The sequence below is a fragment of the Stegostoma tigrinum genome, chromosome 9 (assembly GCF_030684315.1).
Source record: "Stegostoma tigrinum isolate sSteTig4 chromosome 9, sSteTig4.hap1, whole genome shotgun sequence".
In the NCBI taxonomy this organism is placed as follows: Eukaryota; Metazoa; Chordata; class Chondrichthyes; order Orectolobiformes; family Stegostomatidae; genus Stegostoma; species Stegostoma tigrinum.
Window position 1 is genome coordinate 80,428,609 of NC_081362.1, and position 7,425 is coordinate 80,436,033.

Here is a 7,425-nt window from a genome sequence, read left to right on the forward strand (position 1 = left end):
GTGGTGTCAGGGTTTCTCTTTGGAGTCACCAACTATGACTGCAATATAACAGCCCCAGTCCTCCAGCAGGCACCTCTTTCAATTTACATGGATGCATTTACATAGCACTTACTACGCTAATATACATATAGCCTAATATGCATTGACTCTGCAGCAATGAGATTGATTCTTAACTTTACTCTGAAATGAACTGCCAAGCCTTCCTTTGATGGAGAGTCGCTGATCTTGTAAGTATGGTAGTCACTTGGTTTTGCCAACCCACTTGATGCAAAGCAGTGATATCACATCAACAGTCTGTTTAACCACTGTTAATAAAATTGGGTGGTGCACAAAACAAGCTGCTGATGCACTGCCACTCATTTTAGATTGGCCCTCCCATCCCATTCCCCCCAAAAGCAATTTCAACTGCTAGATATCAAGGAAGATCATTTGTTTTTAGAAAGACCATTGAATAGCAAGGCATTATATAACAATGGGCTGAGCATTTAGTGGAAAACACTGTTCTCAATATAGGTGGCAATGCATGGGCACAGTGCTGATTGATCGATTACGTTTACCATTTCATACCACTAAATAAAACAATGGTGATTCCACAAGGTGGGTTGAAAGGTCTCCTTTCTGCTTTAAAATATCCATGAAACAATATTCTTCCCCTGTCAGGATTATTATTTTTGTTTATTGATTACTAGAATACTATTACAGTGCAAAACCATAGCATTGTCGGTGGCTAAATGGAGTTCCTGAAGTCTGTCTTCAAGTTGGTGGACAATGCTCGATAACATGCTATTGCTGGACTGACTAAAGATGCAGCCTAGATGGCCTTGGCAGCTCCACTGATGTTGTCACCATATGCCAATTCAAACAAATTCAAAAGGGTTGTTGACACTTTGGGAGATCAATGCCACATGGATGAGCAAAGAAGTTTAGAATGAGAGAATGAGAGATAATGGGAACTGCAGATGCTGGAGATTCCAAGATAATAAAATGTGAGGCTGGATGAACACAGCAGGCCAAGCAGCATCTCAGGAGCACAAAAGCTGACGTTTCGGGCTCTCTGATGAAGGGTCTAGGCCCGAAACGTCAGCTTTTGTGCTCCTGAGATGCTGCTTGGCCTGCTGTGTTCATCCAGCCTCACATTTTATTATCTTAGAATGAGAGAATGATGTCTATGGATACTTTCATTCATCATTGGTTCTCAGCAGTTACTCCTCTGTGTGGTGGGTTTATTCATACAATAACTTATGGGGCAGCACAGTGGCTCAGTGGTTAGCACTGCAGCCTCACACCACGAGGTACCCTGGTTCGATTCCAGGCTCAGGTAACTGTCTGTGTGGATTTTGCACATTTTCCCTGTGTCTGCGTGGGTTTCCTCTGGGTGCTCCGGTTTCCTCCCATAGTCCAAAGATGTGCTGACTTAAGTGGATTGGCTATGCTAAATTGCCCGTAGTGTTCAGGGGTGTGTGTGGGTTATAGGGGGAATGGGTCTGGGTGGGTTGCTGCAAGGGGCGGTGTGGACTTGTTGGACTGAAGGGCCTGTTTCCATACTGCAGGGAATCTAATCTAATCTAAATTATATAAGTCATGTGATACAACATAATTTGACACCAAACCATCTATGACCGTATTAATGTGAATGGCCAAAAACTGGTTGAGGGTTTTAATTTTAAAAAGCAGGAGATAGGAGTGGAAAGATTTAGGGAGGAGATTCTACAGTTTGGAGAACAGATCACATCCAGTGGTGGAGTGATCGATGTTTATTTTCTATCACAGAGGCCTATGAAAGCTCCATCTTTGAGTATGTTTATTGCAGAGATTAATAGATTTCTTATTACCAGTGGTGTACAGGATGGTGGGGATAGGTGAATGACAGGCATTGAATATATTAGCCCATAATTGTACTGAATAGCAGGGCAGGTCTATTCATGTTCTGAAGAATAGAGAATGAGCAAAGGACCATAATTGGAGGAGAACAGACATTTTGGAAGGTTGTAGAGCTGGAGGAATCTACAGAAGTGGAGATGAGCAAAGCAATAGAAGAATTTGAAAACTAGGATGAAAAATTTTAAATAGAAGCATAGTTTAATTAGAAGAATGTATTTCCAGGAGTTCAGAGGTGCGATGGGTGAAAGGAAATTGGGCATGCAAGATATTGGCAACAAGCTAAGGTTTATGTAAGATGGAAAGTACTAAGTATATCAAGCCAGCATTAAAATACATGAGTCAACTCAAGAAGTAACAAGAACATAGATGAGCTGAAGCAAGGTTGGAGACAGCCAAAGTTAGGGATGAAGTAAACTGCTTTGTAATGTGAAAGTGATATGTTTGGAGACTTATTTCTGAGTTGACTAGATACTGACTTGAGAATCTTATTCAGTCTCAGATAGTTGCCAGAGTCAACAACTTGAATCCAAATCGCCTGGCTCAGAGTTAGGGGCAATTCCACCACAGAGTTCGATGTCATCCATATTGTATCATAGTTAAACATATGTATCATACGATTATGTAATTTCCAGACATTTCACTGGGAATATTGTTGAAAAATGGCATATTTTGTTTCAGCTTTTCACCTTGCAATTATCAGGACAATTGTTAAGTATCAAATGTCCTGTCAAATGTAAGGTGCAAAACTTTGACAAATTGTTGAACTTTAAAAAAAATTTCCTAAGTTTTGTGCTGCAACAAAACATTTCACAAGGTGAAAGGCACCATTTATGTGTCAATTGTTATTTCAAAGTTTAGTGCAGAAGTAGCAACTTTTTTTTTCAAACACATTCAAAACACATTATCAATGGCTGTCTAATCAACACTGGGGGTTGTCACATCCCTACAGCTACAGAGCAATGCAAGACACACTTACTTACACAAATTCATACTCAATCTAAAAATTCAGCAGTGGCAAATGTGGCTTTTGCCTTGCCTGTTTTACTACTGTTCAACTCCAACTTTGTCCATTGCCCCTTGGTCACCAAACCGTAACCAAATTCGATAAGAAATCAATGATTCAGCATCCTTGATCTCAGTCAGGTATTGTAGTAATGTTTGCATTTAGCTGGTACTTCTTGAAATGAAAGGTTCACATAGACTGGCTTCACATCAAAAATCAAATTCAATGTCAAATTTTGAGAAGTTTAGAATTGAATACCCTACTCCCAGCAGCAGGTGGTGCTGTGGACTTGGAACACAAGGCTCACCAAGCTATGTACTGGTGCCCCAAAGGAACATTTATAGGCAAATCTTTTAAGAAAACTATATCAGCACCATCTGCTGGCATTTAAATTAAACACAACAGGGAAGCTTGAAGTCAGAGATAATGGGAACTGCAGGTGCTGGAGAATCCAAGATAATAAAGTGTGGGGCTGGATGAACACAGCAGGCCAAGCAGCATCTTAGGAGCACAAAAGCTGACGTTTCGGGCCTAGACCCTTCAACAGAGAGGGGGATGGGGAAAGGATTCTGAAATAAATAGGGAGAGGGGGCGAGGCGGACTGAAGATAGATAGAGGAGAAGAAAGGTGCAGAGGAGAGTATGGGTTGGGAGGTAGGAAGGGGATTGGTCAGTCTAGGGAGGACGGACAAATCAAGCGGGCAGGATGAGGTTAGTTGGTAGGAAATGGAGGTGAGGTGGGAGGAGGGGATAGGTGAGAGGAAGAACAAGTTAGGCAGGCAGTCAAGCCCACCAACTCCCACAGCTACCTGGAATACACCTCCTCCTACCCACCTTCCTGCAAAAATTCCAGCCCCTATTCCCAATTCCTTTGCCTCCACCGCATCTGCTCCCAGGATGAAGCATTTCACTCCCGCATATCCCAGATGTCCTCGTTCTTCAAGGGCCACTAGGTTCCACCCCGCAGTGGTCGAGAATGCCCTCGACCGTGTCTCCTGCACCTCATCCCTCACATCCTGCCCCTGCAGTAACTGCCAAAAGAGAATCCCCCTAGTCCTCACATACCACCCCACCAACCTCTGGATATAACACATCGTCCTCCGACACTTCTGCCATCTACAATCCGACCCCACCACCAAAGACATTTTCCCCACCTCACCCTGGTCTGCCTTCCGGAGAGACCACTCTCTCTGCGACTCCCTTGTCCGCTCCACACTCCCCTCCAACCCCACCACACCCAGCACTTTCCCCTGCAACCACAGGCAGTGCTACACTTGCACCCACACCACCTCCCTCACCCCCATCCCAGGCCCCAAGATGACTTTCCATATCAAGCAGATGTTCACGCACATGCGCCAGTGTGGTATATTGCATACACTGTACATGGTGTGGCTTCCTCTACATTGGGGAAACCGAGCGGAGTCTTGGGGACCGCTTTGCAGAACACCTACGCTCGGTTCGCAATAAACAACTGCACCTCCCAGTCGTAAAGCATTTCAACTCCCCCTCCCATTCCTTAGACGACATGTCCATCCTGGGCCTCCTGCAGTGCCTTAACGATGCCACCTGAAGGTTGCAGAAACAGCAAATCATATTTTGCTTGGGAATCCTGCAGCCTCATGGTATCAATGTGGGGTTTCACCAGCTTCAAAATCTCCCCTCCCTCCACTGCATCCCAAAACCAGCCCAGCTCGTCCCCGCCTGCCTAACCTGTTCTTCCTCTCATCTATCCCCTCCATTTCCTACCAACTAACCTCATCCTTCCCCCTTGACCTGTCCATCCTCCCTGGACTGACCAATCCCCTTCCTACCTCCCCAACCATACTCCGCTCTGCACCTTTCTTCTCCTCTATCTGTCTTCAGTCCGCCTCCCCCTCCCTCCCTATTTATTTCAGAATCCTCTCCCCATCTCCATCTCTGATGAAGGGTCTAGGCCTGAAATGTCAGCTTTTGTGCTCCTAAGATGCTGCTTGGCCTGCTGTGTTCATCCAGCCCCACACTTTGTTATCAGGGAAACTTGAAGATTTTGAAGTGTGACTGTTGTTGCATTTCTCGTGAACATTTTAGATTGAATAACTGTTTCCTTGCCCCACCTTGCTATTTCCTATCCACCAACTATCCTTTACTTTTATTAAGGCTCTGGATAATGTTGCCAAAGCACATCAGATGCTGGAAATCCAAAATAAAAACAAGGCATGGGGAAAGTCAACAGTTCTTGCAACATCTGTTGAGTGAAACAAAATTAATTCTTTTGAGTTCAAATGGCAACATCATCCAGAGCGTGAGTTTTCAAATTCATAGTGTCCCACCCTGCCAGCTCTCAACTCCTCCCTGTTGCTAAATGATCAGACCTCACCTAACACTTAAGACTGCATGAGCTGAAATTTCATCCAATTAAACAATGGGAAAACCGGCTTTGGTTCCAGTCATTTCTAGCTACCGCATCTATTCCTCTCCCAACTAAGTCACAGATTAAGCTAGTCTGTTCACATTTAATCAGAAGCGAGCATTTGAATTCTCATACGGACTATCATTAAGGCTGCCTATTTCCATCCCTGAAATATCACCAGCCATAGCTAATGTTGTTGAAAAACACATTCTTGCTTTTGCTACCTCCAGACCCAATTATTCCAACGCATCCCTGCTGGTATCCCATATTTTACCCTTTGCACACTGGACGTCATCCAAAATTTTGCCTCAACTCTCAGCATGTCCCGTTACCTAGTGCACCTGAACTCATAGAACCCAGTTGAGGTCAGATTAAATGAAATCTTTAACCCCTATAATTTTCATCCAAATTTGTAAAGCCTCCCATTGATTTGCCTGTCTCTCTGTAATCTCATGCACCAAAACCCTCTCAGTTATCCGCATCAATTTTTTAGTTCTGGGTGGTTATGCCTAGGCCCTAAAGTTCCAAACTACTATTCTTATATTCTCTGCCTCACTTCCCTCTTAAGACATTTATTAAAACTCTGGCCAAGTTTTTGGCCGTGTGACCTTGCATTGGCCAGGATCACAAACCGCAAATCTGAAGTAAAACTAAAATTTATAGCAATAAATTTTATTACAAGAATCAATTTGAAATGTCTGCATATTTCAAGCATCTTTTTTGTAAAGCATTTGGCCATGTTTATTAATAGGGAGAAGTAATTATTGACACCCACATTTACTGCAACTTCTAAAAAAATCCTGGAAAGTGACATTATTTGGAGCATAGAACCATCTCCAGATAAGTGCAACACGTTTTAAATTTCTTCCAAAGTGCTGGAGAAGCTCAACAGATCCAGCATCTGCAGATAAACTCTGTTCACAAATGCAGCCAGACATGCTGAGTTTCTCCATCTCTATTTATATTTCAGTTCTCTAGAATCCACTGCACTTTACTTTTAGTTTGGAAAAAAACTAGATTGCCTCAACAAGCTGGCAAGCTAGGAGTGGCTTACTTTTTTCACTTTGAGGAAGAACATTGTAACTCATACCATTTTAGATCATTTCTACAGAGTGTTTTCATGTAGGATATAATTTAATTCACCATTTGCTATTATAAAGGAACAATTTTGCAAGCAAAAGACACCCATTCTAATTAGTACTCTTGCACATGTTGACACAAGCAGGAAAAAAACCCTTCACATTAGGCTTTCGTGCTTCAAGAAATTGATCCTAGGCCATTTTGTGAACCACATGAATGTTGTGACGACCAAAATTTACATCCTTTAAGAAACCTCATATTACAATCTAACCTTTTATTACAGCACTGAAATAGCTTTACTCAGCGACAAATATTCTTTATGACCATATTGAATTTTTCCTCAACTTCTCTCCAGCCTTCAACTTGACTAATCACAGATCAACAGGACTACTTTGTCTTCCCCAACCAATTACTAACAGCATCTCTCCAAACAGTAATTCTTGACTCTTTTCTCATTTGTGATCCCAGGGTGAAATCATCAAAAGGCACTGAGCCAGGACATGTACAACCAGTTTACTCCTCTACTATTTCCACATACATGTGATTGCTTGTCCACCAACTTTTAAATAAGACACAATTGTTTCTGGTTAAACATAATGGAAACCAAAGCCATTGTCTTCAATCCTTCATCCCAAACCTTCTACCCTTTTCATTAAGTCTAACCTTATCTCAGGCTAGATTTCTGTTCAACATCTTAGTATGCTATTCAATTCCATATTGAGGAGCCAACTCCACATGCCGTCCAAAACAAAGAACACGGAATCTGAACTTCATTATATCGCCCATTTCTGCTTTTACCTCAGCTTCATCTATAATGTTTTCTCTCCCGGCTTTGCTCTCCTAGCTGGCTTCGTTTTCTCTTCCAGATAAAGATCAACTCACTTAAGACACTTTTCTGACTGTGCAGTAAATCCTGTTCTTTTATCACTTTTGTGCTTTCTGCCAGTTAGTATCCAAATGCCCACCATACCAAAAAGACTCCTCCCCTCCCCCCACAACCTTTTTCTGGCACTGGTCTTTTGTAGTTCTTTGCTTACTTCCATATGCCGTATCATTAAGTTCTTCAGATTCAC

The 7,425-nt window shown here is 42.6% G+C and overlaps 1 long non-coding RNA gene across 1 annotated transcript in view; it reads left to right on the forward strand.

The window, feature by feature from the left end:
• Positions 1–7,425, forward strand: part of LOC125454610 (uncharacterized) — a 41,689-nt gene that overhangs the window by 26,164 nt on the left and 8,100 nt on the right. The gene's annotated exons all lie outside the window — the stretch shown is intronic.